The following is a 22760-nucleotide window of genomic DNA, read 5'->3' as shown; positions in this document are numbered from 1 at the left end:
GGGGCGTCAGATCAGAAACGGTTCTATGTGTTGCTCTACAGGGCATGGACAAACAATATCTTCTGTCATTTAATTTGGAGGACTTTGCTTTAACAGGGATGCAGGAAGCTGGAGCATATCCCAGTTCATGTTGAATAAAAGGGGTGGAGTACAGGTCATACTTACTATGAATGCTTTTTCCAGTGGTTCACTGCACATCATTGTGCACACATACAGTAACGTACTTTTTTTTCTCAGTATGTATGCATATGTTCATAATCACATACACTCAAACACAAGTATCTTCCGAGAGACAACGATATCCTAAACGCGATATCTTGTCATTCCTCAGGTGATAATAATGACCCTACAGAGAGCTGCATCAGGCCATTATAGTCCTAATAGGTCTTTGTATCTCCACACTGTCTTTTGATGTGTATGTAAACAGCCCTTGTGTGTTTGAGTGAGTCTAAGGATCCTGTGGGAGCTCCCTGTGCGTGCCTGCTCAATGCCATAGCCAGGATGGATGGCAGCTCAATTGAATAAAGGGGCTCACCGCTACACAATACAGCCAACATGCTGAATTCACAATGAGGACTGGATTTACACCCCCCTGTCTGTGTCTGAATTAGCATTTCTAACTCCCTTTCCTGTGTGTGTGTGTGTGTATGTATGTGTGTGTGTGTGTGTGTGTGTGTGTGTGTGTGTGTGTGTGTGTGTGTGTGTGTGTGTGCGTGTGTGCGTGTGTGTGTGTATGCATGTGCTTTCATCTCCAACTGGGACCTCTCCATAAATGCTGCAGGCGATAAATCCCAAAACCCCAGGGAGAAATACTGGTCTTGTTACAGGGCAGTGTCCATGCTTTAGTGGACCGCAGCCCAGACTAAGAGTTTGTGAAGGAAAAAAGGGAAAGATGGCATGGTCAGCGCTATCAGATGCATCCTGCTTTTATAAAACTGGGTTGCCGTGGGTGTGGCAGGATGGAGTTACTACAACGAAGCTAGGTGGGAAATAGAAGGATTGGGGGGGAAACGAAAGCAAGAAGAGAGGCTAACTTAAGGCATTGACATGTAAGGTCAGCATTTTTTCAGGAGCTTAAAAAACAAGGTGATTCTGACAATCTGTCAAGGACCTTGCAGCAGAACAAGAAGGCTAGCATCCAGCCGGTCTGCAAAATCCACCCATGCTTGCTTCATATTCATTACCATCAGTGTTCATGCCAAGCAGCAGTCACAGCTGACGTCTTTGTTTTGAAAGTTTCTGTAATTGGGATGCTAAGATTTGCTTCAAACTTGAGAGAAGATTGTTCTGAACGGGCTTCCACAGCAGCGGTGTGGAAAACGAGACAACGCCAATACCACACCTGCCATCATTATGCTCCTGATTTCCATGGCTTTCTCGCATTCTCTACAACAATAACCCCACAAAAGGCTAATTGCATGTTGCAAAAGCCTCCGTTCCTCTAAAGATTTCTGTGTCTCGAAGGGCAAGATGCTCAATTTGACTCAAATTGACTTCATGGAATAAGACAAAAAACCTGCAAAATTAGCTATAATAATAATGTCTGGATATCAGTGAGTGTATCTTTACACACTGAACAGACAGCTCCCAGCATTATTCTCACTTACAAACAACTGGCCAAGAGAATGAGGGGATCAATTTGTCTCAGTCTGTTTCTGGTGTGAATGGAGCCTAAATTCCTTATCTCTTCAAAACACTGAAACTCCCTGCCTGCTCTGGGCAGAGATGCTTTCATTATTTGCCTATGAATCAGTATTAAGGGAGAGGGAAACAAAGCCAACGGAATATGACATTATCTGAGTGGTGCTAAACACTCCAGCTGTGCGATACGGAAACTTGGAAAAGCTGGCGTGTTTGTACGCACACGTGTTGGAAATGCAAACACTAAGCTGAGTGAACAAGGGGTTCAGGAGCAAGTTGTTTAAGTGTATCTGCACAAAGCCCATCCAAGGAATCTCTCTAAAGAAAAAATAGAGCACCAACACACATACATGCGCACACACACACGCACTTCCACAGTGTACACTACAAAGCAAAGCCAGCACTCTGAGTCAAGCCTCCATTCTCCCTCTTCATCTCTTCTCGCCACTCTCCTTCTCTTTTTCCCTCTCTGTCTCTTTCTCTCCATCTGTGTCAGTGGAGGCTGTTACGTCTCAATCAGGCTCACAAAGACGCACCGGAGCACCTACTCTTTGTCTGCTGTCACCCTCGCTCAGAAGTAAGTCATCTTTCTTTCTTTTTTCTCTTTTCCCCCTCTCTACTCAGTGTGCATTTGTTTGTCCGATAAAACTAAAGAGGTGAGACTGGGATCTCTCTCTCTCTCTCTCTCTCTCTCTCTCTCTCTCTCTCTCTCTCTCTGCTATCTCATATGACTACAGCTCGTGCGCAGACTGATGAACAACCAATCTATATTCTGTGGAGATTACAGGGGCTTTTTGAAAGTGAAGGCAAGGAGACAGTCATGTGAAATGTAAACAGGAAGACATTAATTAGGATTCTGAACTCTGATTCTGAGTATGGTTTTTGTCAATTTGTCTGTTTCCGTGTACATGTCAGTCTATTAGTTGGCCTGCCTCTTGATGACTTTTGATCACTTATTTTCACCCACTCTCTCAATGTGTTTCGTGACTTCAACTATTTACTAGTCACGGTGCATTGGGACGCCCAGCAAGTCACAGATTAGGTTTTGTTGCATTAAAAATGTATGTCCAGAAATAGGAAGTAGCATTTACATCCGCAGGACAAGCGTGGTATCTAACAATGCTGTCAGATGTGTGCATGCTTTTTCTTTTTTCTTTCATATAGACTTTGTCTCAGTGGCTTAGTGTCCTGCTGGCTACAAGGACAACCTAATCTGGTTGCAACTGGCAGTGCCGCAGAAGTACAGTTTTTGCATCTCGTTGCTTATTTCATTGACTTATGGTCGTGATGGCTGGCAGCCTATCAATGCAGAGTAATTACAATAGGCCACTGTGAGGTTAAATAATTGATGTGCTTTTTGGAGCTGATGTATGCTGAAAAACCTATCTGCCTAGAGTCCTGTCAGTAGTTTATCATGGGGTGAGAGAGGGGAGAGTGCAGCCTGACTGCCAATGCTTAGAGCTGTAATAATGATGTAGGTCTGGGCCTGTCAGCACCAGGAACACTGGGAGTAAGCTCCCAAGCTGGTTGCAGCTCAGCTATCAGCTACAGCCTTGATCAATACTTGGAAGAGGAATGGTTCCAAGCTAAAGACACTCCCAAACTCTAAGACTGTCGATCAGCCTCCTGTTAGCAGTGTCAGCCGTGCATAATGACTCCTTGCTGCTCCTAATTATAAGATTAGTGACGAGTTGAAGTGTATTTTGAGAATTTTGAGAGTAAACCGTAACAAATGATGAGGTGACTAACTGTTTAAAGGAAAAGGTACCCATGGATAATTTAACCAGGCATTTAGACCAAAAACATCACTTTGTCAAAAAAAATTAAAAAAAATAACAAGGCTCTGTGTCGGTGGGGGCATGTCATTTCAGGTACTGATGAGATGATGAAATACAATCCAGAAGGGCTAGTTTTGAGTCTTGTTTTCTAGTTGGGCCTTTTTTAGGTGGCTAATATAGAGTTTAGATTCTCGGCCCAAGCCCGAGCCCAACCTGAGCCCGGCCAGGCCATTATCTTCCGCCACTATCCTCGGGCCGGGCCGGGCCCTTGATCAAGCATTTTTTTTTTAATCATTACTTTATTAGCCTAATTGGGTGGGGAGAAAGCTATGCCATAATCAGGAATAGTATCTATATAGGCTATATTTAGGCCAAAGTAACAAATCTGTCCAAAAAGTTACACAACTTGGACTACAGTTACAAAATGCAACACGTGTCATGCGCGGAGTCTCCTCCTCTCGCACACATCACACCGGGGCTGCTGGGCTGTATGGTGTAGCTTAAGTGCAACATGGAGCTTGAGGATGTAAAGAAAAAAAGAAAAACAGGAGAATTACCTTTGAGCAAGTTTGGAGGAAAGTCGGAGGTATGGAACCATTTTAAACAAGTCGTGGGCAGTGACAACATATGTATCGGCTTTGTCGAGTGCATTAGGCTAAGTGTGGCACGCTGCTCGCCTATGACAGCAAATAAAATGGGGACTTGGATGATGAACAGACACATGAAGCAGGCTCGCCGTGGCAGAAAAGATGATAGTCAGCCTTCAACGTCCTCTTTTGTTACTTCTCCAAGCATGAGGGCGAAGCAAGCCCTCACAGAGAAACAAACAGCTCCCTCCCACATTATTAATGTATTGTAAATAAATAAATGTTCTTCCTTAAAATACAGGGGGCATAAGTATACACGCCCCTATGTTAAATTCCCATAGAGGCAGGCAGATTTTTATTTGGAATTAAAATAGCCCCACATCATCACATAACCTTCACCATACCTAGAGATTGGCATGGGGTACTTTCTATAAAATCATCTCTCAATGCAAATCAAACTAGCTATTAGGCTAACTGAAATAAAACCATGCCAATCTCTAGGTATGGTGAAGGTTATGTGATGATGTGGGACTATTTTAATTCCAAAGGCCAAGGGAACTTTATCAGGATGAATAGTATCCTGGATCCATGAAATAACTGGCCTTTAAAATAAAAATCTGCCTGCCTCTATGGGAATTTAACATAGGGGTGTGTATACTATGCCCCCTGTATTTTAAGGAAGAACATTTATTTATTTACGATACATTATTCATTCACAAAGAAAACTGGTGTCCTTAAAGGTTGGATTTTTCCTATTTTTTTTAATATAAGGCATTAAGAGCAATTTCCAAAAGATGTTTTTTATTCCTCTTTTTAGTCAACTTTAACATGGGTGTGTAAACTTATACAAGCCACTGTATATCATTCTGTGCCTGACAGGGGTCACAAACAGAGGTTTTACTACTGTCCACTTTGATTTCTTCTCCTTTTCACTGAGGCAAATACTCTCTTTGTTTGCTTAGTTTCCAAGGCTTGGCTCAGACTCTCGGTCAGTCTGCTGCTCTCTATGTCCTCTTTCTTTTCCTTCTCGCTGCAATGCCCGCAAGCCCCAGAACCAAGCTTCACCCTGACTCACTCACACAGCATTCATTATGTATAGCCCCAAAATATGAAGAATGCCAAGCTTGGGGCAAACAAGTAAAACATAAATAAAGTACAACAAATAGGAAAAAAAGAAAACAGCAATGGTTAAATCTATATTTGGTATACTGTCTGAATGTATTCCCCTTTTTAGCCTCATAATATCATTGATGGGTTAGGGTTATGAGGTAAAACAGGATTTCTTTATGACTGTAAGTAAAATGTAGAGTAAGTACCTGTAGAACACACAATGGATTATTAATAAATATTCAAGAAATGTTGAAGATTATTTTGGAGGACAAATATAAAAACACTCCACTCTTTGCATGCTTGTACGTTCATTAAAGTTCATAGACAGAAGTGCCATCACCATATCAGGCCAAATTGCAGTGAGACATAAACCACAGTTATATACACACACACACACACACACACACACACAATACAGATCAATAAACTTACTTACTGAGCTGTGCTAATGGCAAGGAAAGGATAAGTATGATTAATATTAGAATAATTTAAATACAGTTCTTGACAGAAACTGTAGAAATAAGTCGCCAATAATATGACAACATGACAATATTTTCATTGACGATTCTTAGTATTTAATGCATCATTTATGCATTTTATGTTAATGCACATTCAGTCACAGAATAGTCTATATCCACCACATTCCACTTCTGGGATTGCTCTGGTGCTGCTGGAAATTCCGCCAGATCATGCTCTTTTTGGCCGGATGTCCGTTACCTTCTGCTTTCTTTGTGTTGTGTTGAGGACTATGGTTATCTGCTCCTCAGATCTCTGCAGGGTAAATCCAGACAGCTAGCTAGACTATCTGTCCAATCTGAGTTTTCTGTTGCAAGACTAAAATAACTTTTGAACGGACAAATGTTCCACCAAAACAAGTTCCTTCCTGAGTCTATTTTGCTCCGGCACCGTGGCTCTGTTGGGCGTTTAGTACCGCCCATGACGATTGTGAATGGTTTAAAGAAATGCCAATAAACCAGAGCACGTTTTTCTCCTATCCCCGAATGCTGTGGACTAGCCAGACCCTCCTCCGCAACGCTGTGGAGAGATGTGTATGATGGTCTTATGGTGTTGCCATTTATACATGTTTATTTGGTTTATAGTTTATTGTCTATTTTGTTACTTTTTTGTTGAATGGTCTGGAATATTGTAGTTACTGTGTCATCTTTTCTTGATTTTTGTCTGGGTGGGTGGTGATGACCCAACGCTGTGGAGGAAGGCCTGGCAAAGTGAGACTAGTCACAGAGACACCTGTAGGGAACTTGGAGCAATGGTTGGGTCCATCTTGTGCACTCTCTTCAACAAGTGAAAACTCTTCATCTTCCTGATGTCCTCTTGTTGGGTATAGGCTATGGCTGACTGTAGTGTTCATTCCTCTCACAGTAACCATACGTAAAAATGTCGTAGAGAGGATCTATTTTTCAAAAACTGTGTTTATTTCTTAGCTCGCTTAGCCCAGACCAGCTTACTTCTACAAGGATCTCTAACGTGCCACTTCACATTTGGCTTTCATTTTATGCAAAGAGAACCACATTGTCCTTCCTCCTACAACTAGAGATGAAGCTTAAATAGGCTATAGGAAATTAAGCCTAAAGTGTCTTTTGGCTGAAAAAGGAAAAGGGTGTGCAAATTCATGAAAACAAAAAATCTGAATTAATTTACAATGCAAATTATAAACAAGCACAGCTTCGTTCAGAGGAATGCTCATTTAATATATGTCAGAATTCTACTGATTATTCTCCTTTGCTCCATGGTGAGCTGAACTACTCTTTCTCCAAAATACATTAACCCAGGTCTCAGGCAGACAACAGGGTCTTTTTCACCAAGCCATGCTCATTCCTATCTGTACAAAGAAAACTGTTTTTGCATCTTCTCCCCTTCTCATCAACACAAAGATGAGGTTAGAAGGTCTCCTCTGCTCCATCTTTCATCTGATAAAAATACAAGCTACAAGGTTTTCTTCTCTTCAAGTAAAAGAAACATCCTCTTAATACATTTTTTGATATGTTCTTTTCAAAGTCCACCTGCCACTCTGATATACTATGTCTCTCATTTAGGCAGGTCCTTGCAGAGCTGGCAATAGAAAAATGTATTTCCTTTGCCCAAGGCAACTGCTGGAAGGCATGCACATGACATAATGAATGCAAGTGTGCACATACAGACGCACACACACCCATTCCTGGAATAAGTACCCAATATGGAAAAAAAATGTATTGATTAATTTTGTATATTTAAAAACTACCTGTGGATCAGTAAAAGTATTCAATGTGGCTCAGGATTGCACCTGCCCTTCTCAGCCCTATATTTGATGATACTACCTGATACTACAAACTGAAGAACTGGCATCTACAAATGCTGACTGATCAAGTGATTAGCGTTGTGTCACATTTTCAACAAGCTGCACTTTAACTACAAAAACAACATGCAGGTACTGTATTCACTGGCGTGAAAAGTAATAAGTAGTCACTTGTAATCCAAAATAGACAGCAGAAAGGCAAACTCGGGTATCATGTCATGCCACTGTGAATCTGAACAGCCTCGGAATACTGGCACTATGAAGTTTTGCTTTGTTCTGGCACTGTAACCATTGGTTGGCCCCGGGTGCAGCAACGGTGCCCTCGCCTAATATATAGCGGAGACAGCGGAAAGGGAGGGATGTCCGGCGCTTGAGAGAAGTGCTTTATCCCACCAATGTACATCTGTTGAGCCAGACTACAAAAGTTAGTGGTTAGTGCCTGGTACCTAGTACTTTTTTTGGTTCCAAGCGAGCTGAACCGATACTAAAAGGTGGAGTTAAAACACTGAAGACCACGATTCGTCAGACAGAATCGTCACTTGTGCATCACGGGACATCCTGCACAAACCTGCCATTTTAAAACAGGCAAGCTACCGTGAATAGTGAACGCAATTTTTTATTCACTCAACCCAGATTTAAAAAAAAATGCCATATACTATGTACGGTTGCCGATGAAAGGATTCAGCGAGTGTCGCGTTGAAGATGATGTCACAGCCATTTCACGCTGCGTCACTATAGCGATCAGCTGAGAATTCTGCCAAGGGAGTACTATCTGCAGTGGAAAACGAAATAGAGAACCTGGACTTGGTACCTGGAGGCTACTAATGCCAACAGTGCTGGACCCACTGAGGCCGATTGTCAGTTACAGACACTCAATAATGGCTCAATGGCGTCCGACGGCTGTCAGCCAACTATTGGCTTGTTGTTTCAATGCTTTTAGTTCTGTTTAGGTAGACACTACCACTCTTTGTCTCTGCTTTCTCAGTGACTCATTACATACTTGTAATAAAGGTGTCTGGTTCTCTAACTCCCTGTATTCATTATAGCAATCTCTGGTTGGATATTAGCTATTTACTGCAAGACCCAGAATGTGTGTGAATGAGAGGACATGTAGATAGTGGGACAGTCTGGTGAGGAAGGCCTCCCCCTCCTCTTTAAGTTGTATTACATCTTTATTCCAGTTACAGCAGTGTCATGCCATCTAAAAGCCTTTCCTTTCTTCTGCAAGAGGAAAAGTCATACAAAATGTTTAATTAGCTTGAATAGAAAATGGCTTAAGCAGGTAAAAAAGTCAATACTGTAGAGCGTTGGGGACACAGGCTTGTATAATTAATGTCTTTGCATGCAGTAGCTTGCCAGCAATAGATCTCCTTTAACAGCCACACATTGTGAAATATATAATGGAAGGTGGTTTACCACAGCCTCCTAGTCTGCCATTCTTATATTGTTTGGAAGAATAAAATGTCATTAGCATATTTAAACTCTCTGTGCTTGTGAAATGAAAATATCATAAAACATACTACTGTAAATATGTGACATTATGTATTTGACACACTAAAACTCGCCAAGACATGTGTTATATTTATTTAAATGTTTTTTTAAACAAACACACAAACAATTCTAAGCCCCTATTAACAAATCTGTGGATGTACTTTAAACAAGCGTTTAGAAAGGCTTAAAAGCTGTTGAGTTTTCAAGAAGTGCAAAAATAAAACATAACTCATTTATGTAATTGTCATTAAACATCATGGAATCAGATTTTAATATATTGAAAATCTGTTTAAATCTGAAAAGATATATATAAAAACCCAAACAAAAGCTAAATAGGAAACTGCATCAAATGTCATATTATGAAATTGTATTAAATAAAACTTAGTTGTAATAGAATAATAAGAGTTGTGTCATTCTTTTTTTAGCAGCTTAAAACACAAAAAATAATCTACTTAAAAAACAAATCCACTTTACATTTCCAAGCAGAGTGTCACAGAAAAAGTATTTCAGTACACAGACAACCTAATGGCGTATTGCATCATATGATGAGACGATGGAAGTTTCCTCTAGTATAGTAAATCTAATCTATGTTTACATTTAGAGCACTCTGCCGTGTATGTGTGTGTGTGTGTGTGTGTGTGTCTGGCTGATAAGATGACCAGCTCAGAGCAGGAGACACCAGTGACCCTGAGGTGGGTGGAGACAGTGAAGACAGCAGAGGGAAAGTCGAAGTGACTCTGCCCAGGACTGAGGCCTCGGGAGCGGCACTACATCTTATCTCCTTCAGCCTTTCAGTAGACCTCAGCTCTAATCCAGATGCCAGTCATTTAGAGCACCGAGGGCACCTCTCAATCAAAGCAACTGGCCTCCTGGATCATTCTCTGTAACCTCACAGATACAGATTTATAAGAGGTGAAATGTCAGCAGTAGCTGCGTGGCTCGATAGTTCGAACTGTCACTCACAGAAACAAGAATCTGGGATTTTTTTCTTTTCCAATGTGAGTGCAGGCTTATTCTCACAGTCTAAACATGCAAGTTGGAGTAAAGACTTTTGTATTGACGTTTGTATTTTCAGACACTTTTAGGATATCAATGTGAGTTTGTTAGCTGTCTGATGGACTGGCAACCTGTCCAGATGTCTTCCTACTTCTATCCAGTGCCAGTTGGGCAGTATTCCAGCCCTAGAAATGAATAAACAGTGACACAGTTTATTAATATTCTGTCCTGAATCGATCAAGGAGCCTGTGAGTGTCAGTTCCCCCTTTAACTAAAAAAGGAGGTGAATTAAGTAGGGATTCAACATCTTGTTCAAAGACACTTGAACTTATTAAGCTGAAGAAACTTTTTTTTGGCATCATCCTTCACCCCTGCCACCACCACTGATGTAGCCCTGAGCAGTGTGTGCCTGCGTGTGTGCGTGTGTGTGTGTGTGTGTGTGTGTGTGTGTTTCTACACACACATGCATGTGGATCTGTATACTATTGCAGGGAAGAGTTGTGCTGTTTATTCAATATTGCAGAGAATACCACTGCTTTAAGCCACCTGGGTAAACAGGTTATTGCTATATCAATCATTTACAGCAACATCCAATGGTCGAGACCACAGCCATTATTGACCAACAGACTGACAGAGATTAATGCTGCTGCACATAAACTATCCACTGCCTCTTCCACCTATCCCTCTTTCTTTTCTCCTCCGTTCTCCCAAACATCTGTTTTTTTCTCCTCCACTCTTTCAATCATTTATTTTGTCTTCTGTTCTTTACCTACCTCTTTCTGTTCTATTTTTTGTTATCTGTTTCTTTTTTTTCAGCCAAGAACACAAACAAATCCCCTTATGTCCGCTGTGACTTCAGCCTGACCTTTAAAGCTGTAGAAAGTTGGATTATATTAAGCATTAACCAAAATCTGAATAGACAAAATAATTACTATAATTACTAATAATTAACTCCTGTTGAAACCAGCTTATTTTGGCGAACATGCCCTTTTATTGAGAGTAAAAAGGCACTGTCAGTCACAGTTGATTGACACTATAATCTTAAATTCAGGACGCAAACTTCTTTTACCACAACAAAGGTACTGCATTGGGTTCAGCCTCATATTTAATCAAACTCACATTCATGTTACATACATCTGGAGACAACTGCTCTCTGAGTGCAGTGCAACTTACTGAGTTTAGGATTGAATGTGGGTGAGAAGTACACCTCGTGACACAAACATGATCATTCTGACAAGAAAGAGCATCGGTGCTGTGTTAACAAGTCTGATTGACTTTAGCTAGCCTTAGTAAAAAGCATGATTAATCAGTAATTTATGCTAATATGTGTTGTACTCCAAGAGAAATCATATGAATGTACAATTAACATGATTTTAACCAGGGCGGCAGACATCACTGAAATGGTGGTGAAATGGTTGTGAAAGTGAATGATGGACTACCAGTTACAACAATATGTGGAAAAAAACACATCATCTTTTGAAAGACTGAAGATGACCTAAACTTCACTTGTGTTTTTGAGTCTACTCCAGGCGTCAACAGTGCATGAACTCACAACCACATTTGCTTGCGGTCTGGCATGGCTCATTGAGCATTTCTGGAAGTCATTTTTAAGTAAGTGACTGCTCTCCTTTGCTTAGAAACCTTCCTAAATGGATGAATTTTTCAAAGTGGAAAAACATGGTGGCTGTTTTGGGAACATTGACCAGGGAGACTCATACTTTTTTATATGTCCAACATCTAGTTTAAAAAGTTCTCCATGAAGCTGCAAGGTTTAAGGAAGCGGCAACCATAGACTGTATATTAATGGACAGAGCATGTGTGACGTCACCCATTGGTTTGTGGAGATCTGCTATCCGTCGTCAAGTTTGCCGTTAAGGGCGCAGCCATTCTGGTTGCGGATGTGACAATTTTAGACAAGAGGGAAGAGTGAGGGAGGAGCTGCTTACACTCCACGTTACGTTACACACTTTCACTGGCAATCACATCATAGCCACGCCCTTAAACACCCCCTGCTTTATCGCCGATTTTAAAATCAATGAGACCATAATTCAAAAAATGAACATCATTCTGTATTGTAGAAGATTTAAAACTAGCGATTGAGACCATAAACTCATTATGAAAATGTTTACTGAGGTAATAAATCAAGTGAGAAGTGGGACACTTTCTCATAGACTTCTACAGAAACCGACCTCCTTTTGCAACCGCACGTGTCGCCCCCTGCTGGAATTCAGATAGAATGCAGGTTTAAGGCATTTACGCATTTGCAGCACTTCGCCGTACCGGATGCTTTGTCCATTAATATTAACAGTCTATGGCGGCAACTCATGTCATCTAAACCACTCTCATTAGCTCAGTGATTGGCCCGGCTTCCAGCTGCCAGGCTCAATTATTTCTCAGCGGCAGTCGTCCAGACTTAAATTTCCTAGGCTGACTTTCAGAAGCTAATAGACATCCATATTTTTTAATTCTCACCCTTTCCAGGTTCCTTTATTATGCAAAGAAGCCCATATATTATATACTGTATCTAGTCACAGAAATACATTTAATTGGCTTTTTAATTTCCATTTGAATTAAAATGGGTTCCAGTTTAAATTAGTTTCTTGCACAGCTGTGCGGCTATGATATTCCCTGCTTCATGGTTGATTCAAAGTCACATGTTTCTCAGTGTGTACTGTAACTATGGATGCAGCGGTTAACCGATTTCACTATTAATTGTCACATTGTTAATTGTCACAGTTAATTAGTTGTAAAGGCTCCACTACACCAAGTGTTAACTGACTGCAAGTTATGTGTAGCAGTGTGTGCAGTTCTAATTAAACCTCCTTGAAAACAGAAATGTTCGAGTTTTCACACACACGGCACATCCAACGCCGGTCCAGTCACCGCGGGTATTGACTGTCAGAGTGACAGTGGCTCTCCGTGGTGGGATAACTTACTGCTACAATTTTTTAGCGTTACATCAAGTTAGCAAACACCAGGAAAACACAGAGCAGAGCCAGCCCCTGACCTCAGGACAGCTGCAGCTGCAATAGGAAATTCAACCCAAGTTGGTAAGCTTGCTAGCAACTTTGTTTGTTAACGTTGTTGTTAAGTGTTTGTTAGCTTGTTAACGTTACCAGTTAACAGCTAACGTTAGCCTGTTTAACGATAACGGTAACGTTACAGTTAACAGCCAGCTGACATTAACGAGTCAGAAGCCGATGTTTGCATTTACAGTGAGCGAGCTGACGATAGCGTTACGTTCGATTCGTAAACTCTGCAACAGCTCAAACATGCCACTGACGTTAACACTAAACGTTACTTACTCCTCTTCATCCCGTTTTAGACATAAGGCTGCAAAGACATCTCTCCATCGCATTAATCCTTGGCAACATGCTGCACATCTCCCTGTGACAGGTGCATCTTGTCTAGCAGCTCCTCCAACTTTTAGACACACCAGCTAGCAAGACCCAAAAAAGGCCAACTTTATCCTAAGAAGGACTGCACTGTTGTTGCCAACTTGGCCTTTGTTTGTGTTGTGACTGATTCACCTCTAGTCTCTAATCTTTTCAGATGAATTTAAATAAAAAGGTTGATGATTGATCATATAATCATTTTCAAACCATTCAAAACTGTGTTATTTCTGTTTCAAAAGACAGCAATAAATAACACATTAAAATCTAGAGTGTTCATGTAATTTCATACATTAGTAGTGAAATTAATGCATAATAATCGTGATAATCGTGAAACCGTGATTATTATTATAATCGTACCAACAAAATCTATAATCGTTGCATCCCAATGTGTATGTGTTACGCTATTTGCATTTCCTTTGGGTACTTGCTGTGGGATTTATTCCATATCACTGTTTTTCTTTTCACTGCAAAGGTGAATTTATTGAGCAAGAAGCGAGGGAAGGAGATGTTTTAATGATAATAATTTTTATTTAATAATTTAATGGTTCATCCCCCTGTGGTAGAGGAGCCAGATGAGTAAAACAAGTGAAACCAACTGTTAAATGCATGAGCAGAGCTGATATATTATTGATGACATTGCATGACCACCCATCCCCACACTAACGCACCTACAAACCATTAACACACACACGTCCACAAATACAAGTACACACCTAATAAAAAATGTCCACAGTCCAGCTTTACTGTATACAGCCTGTGTATGTGGCATCTGGCCAACACACGCTCTCTTGTTGTCTTTGTCTGTCAGATACCAAACTCTATAGGCTATAAGGTCTTGTCATATATGAGCCCTAAAATCATCCAAGGCTGCAAAAATGCCATTTGTGGTACAGAATGCTGTACAGCTCTAATACTTCATGCCTTTTGGAGTATGAGCACAGAATGCTAAGACAGTAGCTAATAAGCCATTATTAAAAAGAACATTCTCCTTGAAGAATTCAGGTTTCCACGGTACTGTTTACCGTGGCATAAATTCATTTGGCTGAACACAGACTTCTAACCGCATTGCACTTTAAATCCGTGCAACAGCATAAAGCTGAACATTTTCCAATTATTTCATATTAAACCTTGTCTCACCTCCTTTGAGTGACTTCTTCTTAATTGGAATGTGAAATTAACATATTCTCATGAAATAGCTGAGGGGATCCAGAAACAAAAAAAAGACAGAAAAAAAGAAACAATGATAGGAATGACACATCCTACCATCAATCAAAGGGGAGGCAATGACAGAGCAGAGATGTGCTTAGGGATATTTTTAACCTCTATTTACCCTGCTTTGACTGCCTTGTTATTTCACTGCTAAACCCCGCTACTGTGCATCGTTACACAGATTCTCAGCTAGGAGCACCACCACAATCTTTCACTGTAAGCATTCATAGACTCACTGTTGTGTTTACGTGCCATGCTCAAGGGCAAATAAGCCCCAATAAAAGGACAGTGACACTGAGAAACAGCAACATTTACCTCTTTTTCTCTTAACCTGGAATGGCCATACACTCAGCTATACTATTGGGTCACTGATAACTTCCACTGCTGACCTGTGGAGCATGTGGACAACCATGCATCACCTCTGATACACATGTCATCCATTTCTTTTCACCTGCCAGTGAGGATATTCATTGGGAGGGTGTAATACTGTGTTCAGACTGAAAATACCACTGTTTAACAAATGCAAAGGGCTGCGTTGGTATGACAGTCATCACGACTGCAATGACACATGGTTCACACAACCCTGTTTATCTCCCCCATCTTCCATTCAGGTTGCAGCTTCTGACCAACCACTAGTCATTACTAGTATAGCGACAAGGTCACAATCCCTCACCATCTTCACAAACACTGCCATTTGTGCTAAAAGGTGCAGCCAGCTCACAAGGAAGTTCCATAGCCAGGATAACCCTCAATCTCTACCCTCTTTTACACAGAGATTCTGCAATACCGCCACCATAAAGAAGATCTACCATTATTTGCTTTTTTACAGTGAACCAAACACAGCGACATAATGCTGCCCCAGTGTGTGATTTTAGAAAGCATGCTGGCATCCCAGAAGCAAAAGAAGCAAGGCATGTTACACAACAGCGTCGGCGTCTAGTGTGTCTGTGTAGTTCCGCCATGCCGGCTGTCCCTTTTCAACACAGATGTGGATTTGGCTCTGTAACTTCCTCTGCTGCTGGCTTAACAGCAGAACAACTCTGTCCCCTCATTCTGTGTTCATATGTTTTATACAGAACGGTGAGTAACAATAATGGTGCAACATAATATTGAACAGGCTGTTTTAAAAGGGCTTCTGTTTAGTGGTTTTGCATCATAGGATGACTTTTATAAACTGCAAGAAAAGAATATTTAAAAAAATTCAGCCAGGTTAGAAAAAAGGAGTGAAAACCCATTGCGGTTTTGGTGAATCTCAAGTCTCCAAGACATAATCATAGTAAGGTTCTGATTTTTCCTGTGCCATGGAGCGCCCCGAGATAAACTCACTTTTTAAATTCCCCCTCCATCGTGCTTCAGGGTTGCAAGCCTGTGAGCTTTGTTGCTGTCTAAACTTAAAGAAAACCTTCATTGTTCTATGATCGCTCAGTGTTATACCTGTTTATCAATCAATCTGTGATGTTACGTCCTTTCAAGGAGATAATTTGCTTATGAAGTTTTGTGATTGACTTGTATTTTGTAGTTCCTTTAAGCACGGTAAGAAATAGACAGGAAAGAAGTTTTTCAGTCGAGAAAAAAAAGTTGGGAGTTGCACCTTTCACTAAAAACACCATCAAGGCCACCAAAATATATTCAAATTCTACTACACACACCCAAACAAACACACACACACACACACACACACGTAGAAAGACCAGACAAGCAAAAAGGGGCTGTAAGAAAGACAAAGGGAAGTTCAGTGATAACAAATTAGTTGAGTTTGCTCGGTGGCAGAACAGTGGTTCCCTCTGATTATCTCTAATTAACCTCCATGGAATTGAACCACCATGCACAGAGGGATTAACGCACAGAGGCATGATCTTTGTGTGTGTGTACTGTATGTGTCTGTGTGTGCGTGAGGTGTTACTGTCTCCGAGCCCTCCTAAAAGATCAGAGCAATTCCAATTCAAATACAACACACACGCACACTTGTTTTAGTTGTTTACAAGGATACTGCATTTATACTCATTCCCTAGAGACTGACCCTAACCCTAACCACTACCATTGCATAACCCCAACGCTAACCCTAACCTGAAACTGGTAAAACCTTACTTTAACCAAAAAACAAGTCATGACCCTTGAATCACATTGTTTACCTTTCGGGGATCTGCTTTTTGTCCCCAAATAGAAAGCCTGTGTGATATGACTGTGTGAAGGTTATCATTATGTCCCACATTTACACGTACGTACAAGTGAAAAAACATGCACACACACAGAACAAAGAAAAGGCTTAACACTCCACTAATGCATTAACATTCTCTTCACTGAAAATGTCTGTAATTAGTAAATGCTTCAGGTATCAAGACAATTAGTTTCACAAGTAAAATTAAAGGGAGGTTAAGTGAGTCGAGACTAACCTAACGTACATATTGGCCAAGGGCCACGGACATTTACTGCATGAAATATTATTATGTGTCTAAGTTTCAGTGTGTAAGCAGCAGTTCTTGGCGTTGATGCCCCATCTGTCCCGGCTGCTCTTTGAGCTCTGAATAGCTTTTTCTAATGTACTCATCACTCAGGGACTTTCTATTATCTTTAAATCAAACAGACAAAGACATACACTTTGTCTGGCTCAGACTGCCATCCACCATAGCTGTTCTGGGTTTAGTGTTGAACTTGCATCATGTTAAGATGTGTGCTACGCCACGCTGTGAGCAACCATGATCGGAACATGTGATGATTCTATGGAGCTGGTATGTTTCAATATGTAAAGATTTACACATAAGTTAGAGGTCTGGAGTTGTTTAAAGTAGAGCTAGTTAGGGTTATCGGTATTGTATCGGTCTCCAAAAGCCCATATCGGTGGGGCCCTAGTTTAAAGTGCAGTACGCTTCTCCACGTGCTAATCTAGCCAGTTCACCTGTGGCTGCATTTTCCATTTCTCCCTTGCAATATTTCAAACTAATAATCTAAGCTCCGAGACTAAGGTAACACTTGTAACACCTGTAGCTGCTTCACAAAAAGCCTGCCAGAGGTTTACCAAACTCATTTAAGAAACAGTGAGGCTCCTGTGAAGGTTACAAAAAAGAAAAACAAAATTACTCCTACGACACCACAGGTGTTGGAAAATGTTTGAGGTGACTGAACACAGCCAGTTTTTTTTTGTTTTTTTTTAATGAATGGCTTCTCTCTCAGTTTACAGAGTTGATCTTTTGGACGTTCATGGTCAAATAGTAAGTCAGTTATGGTGACAACCTTACATAGACTGTCCTATCTTACAACATAATAAGTAGGGCTGGGTTGAGCTGAGCTAGCGTAGAAATGAAAAAGAAATGGCAATGATGGGTGAAGCACAAATTGGGGTGAGCTGATGTTGGAAAAAAACACAAAGAGCAGACTGATGAAAACTGATGCAAAGAGAAAAGAAAAGAAAAGGAAGCGGCAAAGAGAAGAAAGCATTTCATTGGCCATTACAGCAGTGATACAATGGGGACAAATGGGTGTTATTTCTTCCTAACCAATGAGCTCAGAGTCCCTCCAATCCGCAACAACAACCTAACGCAGGTGGTATTTGGATATCTGCTTACCACAGGATATAGTAGTATTCTTAAGAGTTGTTGATCATTATAAGCCAAACACACACACACACACACACACACAGACACACACTTACGCACTTCATCATCAGTAGGAGATGAGGGACTGACATGTATCACAGACATAGTAGTGTGACCATAGACTGTAATATACAGTCTATGAGTGTGACAGAATGAGGACCAGGAAAATTGAGCTAGACAGATTTCTACATCCCACTTCCATCTCCTCACCAACACTAAGTATACTGACCCTCAGCATGCACAAACACACGCACACTCACACACATAAATACAAGTCTGTGTTTGCCAGATCCCTGGTGCAGAGCATGGTGTGTTTGAACAAGACAGCCTGCTAAAGTGTCTGATTAGACCTGTGTTTGAACAGAAAGAGACAGCGACCCATCAGCACACGACAGGGATCAGCCAATCACTGCAATGGCTCATCTGCTGTGGGCCTCTACATCTAGCTGGCTCACACACTCGCATCATGCCGACTCACACAAAGACGGACAGAAAGACACAATGACTGACACTGACATCTAGACAGACAGGCAGGCAGACACCACCACACACCCAGCAGGATTCTGCCCATAATGCGTTTAGCTTTTCTATGAAGGGTGCACATAGAAGCACCCACATTACACTGATTCGATTGGCAATGACCTTCCCACTGTACAGCAGGTGCAGGTCACCATGGAAAACAGCTGGCAGGCAGGGAAGTCTCAATCTTACTCTTTGCTCTGTTTTCATTTAAATGAGATGTGTCATATTGCTGATCAATCCCAGATATTTTGTTTGTTTGTTTCCTATTGCCATAGGAGAAAAATAGATGTAGGTTATGACATTCAATCCCAAAGCATGCAAACTTCAACTTATATTTGAATGCTAAAATTCTTATTTGTCATTTTTTTGTTTTTTTTTAACAATAACAAAAATATTTCACTATGATTCACACCAGTTGTCAGAATTTTAGTACCCATGGCAGCTTGGCTTCTGTCCCAGACCTATATGTTTGTTGTCATGGAGGTGGCAGCCAGTAGAGCAGATAAGGCATTGGCTACTGCCTGTGGCATTTTTGTCCGCTCGCCTCTGAAAAATGAAGTTGTCACCATTACAAATTAATTAGCATTCAGCTGACACTGACTGATTATATGTGCAGAAAAAGGTGACACCTTTTGTTATAGGGTCTTAGTTTGCGCTGGTATTCAATATGATTTGCCTCCAAGTCCTCCAAATTAAACAATATATATGCATGCCCTCTAGAACCACATAACAACAGTTTGCAGATACATTTAGTATAAAGGATTTTTTGTTGTTGATTTTAAAAAGAAGAAGATAATCCTACAAAATGTATCAGCTATTTTAAAGTTGTATGTATACACACAGTTTTTAGGCGACAGGGTTGGACATGCAGTGATGTGAGGCTATGCAAATCTTTTGATGTTGGCTTTTGTGGCACTAGTTCTTTGAGGATGGCTTGGTGTGTAGGGGTTCTAAAAGGTTGCCTTTTGTCAGCATTAGCATTGGGAGTAAGGATCTGGATGTGGGGGGTTGGAAGGACTTTTCCTTGACTGCCTCTTCTATCTCAGACTGCCGTCTAGACCAGCAGCTGAATCTCTGTGTCCCTCCTTAACTCCTTAGTGCAGGAGAGACAGACTGTCTGTCTGCGTCAGCAGGCTCTGCTCCACTCTCAGCAATGACCCTTCACATTTAGTCGTCCCTATACAGACCCTTTCTTAGCCCCTAACCATGGACTCATACCTCTGTGCCTCTCTCACCTCCACAAACACACTCACAGCTATACCAAGTCGCGACTCTGTCCACACTGCCTTGCTCTTTCTTTTTCGCTCACAAAGTCACTTCAGCCTTCACTGTCACCCCTGCAGGCACCCTATTGTTTTTTTTCTCCCTTCAGCCCCTCTCACTCTCGCTCTATTCAGTAGCCCTGGCTACATAATTAGGTGTAATTTGGCCAAAATGGAACAGCACTAGCAGTCAATGCATATCCCTTTCTCAGACTCTGAGAAGGTTTTCAATTTGTGTGATTGTCTATTGTGTGGTTGCATTGTAGCACATTTTAAATGCTAAGTTCATAGCACATGCAGTTTTTGCTCAGTCATTTCTGCTTGTCTCTAAAGTTAATTGATCATCATTAGCTCACTGGGGTTGTAGGGGTGGAGAACTGAGCGAATGGTAGATAGAAATCTTTTTGTTTTGCTCTTGTAACAAACTAGTTTTGGATGCAGGAGGAGGGATGGTGTGATGAGGACCAAGTGTTGCTTAATAACAGAATGATTGACTACCAGGGGGAGAATACTCACCACGCCTCATTCAAGTCCTGCATTTACAGGTCGTTTAAAACGGTATCTGATGGGACTAATGGACAGCAGGCAATGGAGGGGTACTAATTTGATTGAATAATGTCCATAATTATGTTTTAATAAGGAAACTCTGCACGTACAATTGTTGAGTGATTGCAGGGCCTTCTTTTTTGTTATGCACACATATTACCCATTGCCTCTAGAACCAGACATTTTGACAAGCACCTCTTGAAACATTTGTCTTAACAAAAAGCCACTTATCATGAGTGCATGCCTAAGTTTGACCTCGACTGGAACAGGCTGCAGCTGGAAGGGAGTGGAAGACGAGAGAGCAAGCAGGAGAATTCTCTGCCGCCTCGACAAAACCTGGGAATGGACCACATTTACACTTACTCTAACACATCAGTCATTCTTTGAACTTCTATTTTCTGAGCACACAGGACATGTCTAATTTTTGCTCTGTGATAATAGGCTTTAAAAGAATTAAGGGTGGTATGTTCACTTTAATTACAGAAAAACATACAGTATTTCATAATTTCCTCTAGTGGTGTCTAGCATGCAGATAGTTTTGATTTTATTAGCCTTTATTAGCCATCTCTGAGAATCCTGTCGGCTTATGTTTATGTTGTCTTGTTGCGCAAAGAATTAATTTGAAAATGTCTATTTTAAAAATCTACAGCAACATGACTTTCTAGGAATAGCATCCTTGTTACTCTGGAAAATCCACACAAAACAGTCAAAAGTTTTCACAGGGGCATTTTCTTCAGCGGGAAGAACTTCTAAAGAAAACTCTTAAAAGTGTGTTCGTGGATTTTCCTGAGTAAGCAAGACATTTTTTTAATTGCCACGAGCACCCCAACAAAGTTCCATTCACCTCCACTGTATTGACGTGAAAGCAAAAATGATAGAGCCGGATTTCTCAAAGCCGGGGGAAACGATCCAAATGGCTGTCACCACTAGAAGAAAACAATATGAATGATGAGAAAATATTTGTTTGTAATTTGGGTTAACTGTCCCTTTAAAGCAGCATATATTAGCCAAATCAAACTGTTGATTTAGATCACATTTGAGTTGTGTCACTGAGATTACACTACAGTAAGCAATGTAACACTGCTCTGAGCACCAAAAGTGACCACATCAATCTCAACTCTAGAAGAAAACAGAAGGATATGGGCACTGTGAGTGTGATCTTTACACTCGCCCCCCGATCGCCACCAGCCACAGGCGAACAGAGGATGATATTGTGTGCCAGCCGCAGCTGCTCCGAGGAGGGGAGCCTGCTTTTTCTATTTCCCCTTCATCAGTAAGAAAGAGCATTTGATACTGCTTCCCACAAACACTGACACACTCCTGTTCCTGTGAGTCTCATTCCCCCACAGCACATACCCCATCCATGCCTCTCCCTACACTAAATCTCCTAAATTTCCCTGGCTTGCATGCCACTCCCACTCTCATACTCCCTTCTGCATATACCCTGCCCATGCCCTTTTCTATCCCTCCCTGTGGTCATTTAAACTGTCCATGCTGAGGAGTTGGAAGCATCTCTATATTTACTCCATCTCCACCCTGCTTCCACCCCAGCAGCCAGTGCTATGTGTCTTTCATCTGCAGGGCTCGATGACCTATATTCTCAGTCTGGCCCCATGCAGCCATAGTTCACCGCTGCTCCACTCTGTCCTGCTGCTCGCTCACTGGCCCCAGGCAGCCGTTGTGGGTGTGGCAGCCAGGCTGAATTAAAATGGGCACTGCAGGCAGACACCCATTCAAAGCAATCCATCTTGGCTGTCTGGAGCACAGTAAATTTCAAAACTAAAGTGACAAAACTAAACCATACTGCACTGAGAATAAGACAAAGAAATAGGCCCATTCCGGTGCCATAATAAATATTTCAAAATTCTAGTGTTTGGGAAGAGTTGCTTTATTAGAGTGTTTCTGAATATAGGTCAACACAGCTTTTCCTGCACATGACCCAGTTTACCTGTTTTTTTCCACAGCGCCATTATTGCATGCACTAATATGATTCAACTAATTATCACTTGTTATAAAATTTCTGTAGACTTATAAATACACAGGCAGAATAGATCAAACAGAGCATGGAGATGGTTCTGTAATTAAGCTAATTTGCAAATCAAGAATGCATTCTTGATTCACTGCTTATTGTCCTTGACACTTAAAGTTGTCTTTTGTTCAGCAGTGAATATGCAATCATATTCCCTCTAATCCAGGTCAGTAGGCTGAGAATGCTCTGCGCTGCTGCTGAGATAATGTCGAGATAATACCTAATCCCTATTATTACCATATGTTGTGAAATAGATCTGGATACTCTTAATTGTGCAAAATATTAAAAGGTACCACCCACATCAATCA

This window comes from Sander lucioperca, chromosome 3 (assembly GCF_008315115.2).
Source record: "Sander lucioperca isolate FBNREF2018 chromosome 3, SLUC_FBN_1.2, whole genome shotgun sequence".
Classification (NCBI taxonomy): Eukaryota; Metazoa; Chordata; class Actinopteri; order Perciformes; family Percidae; genus Sander; species Sander lucioperca.
Note: the sequence above shows the minus strand (reverse complement) of the source record.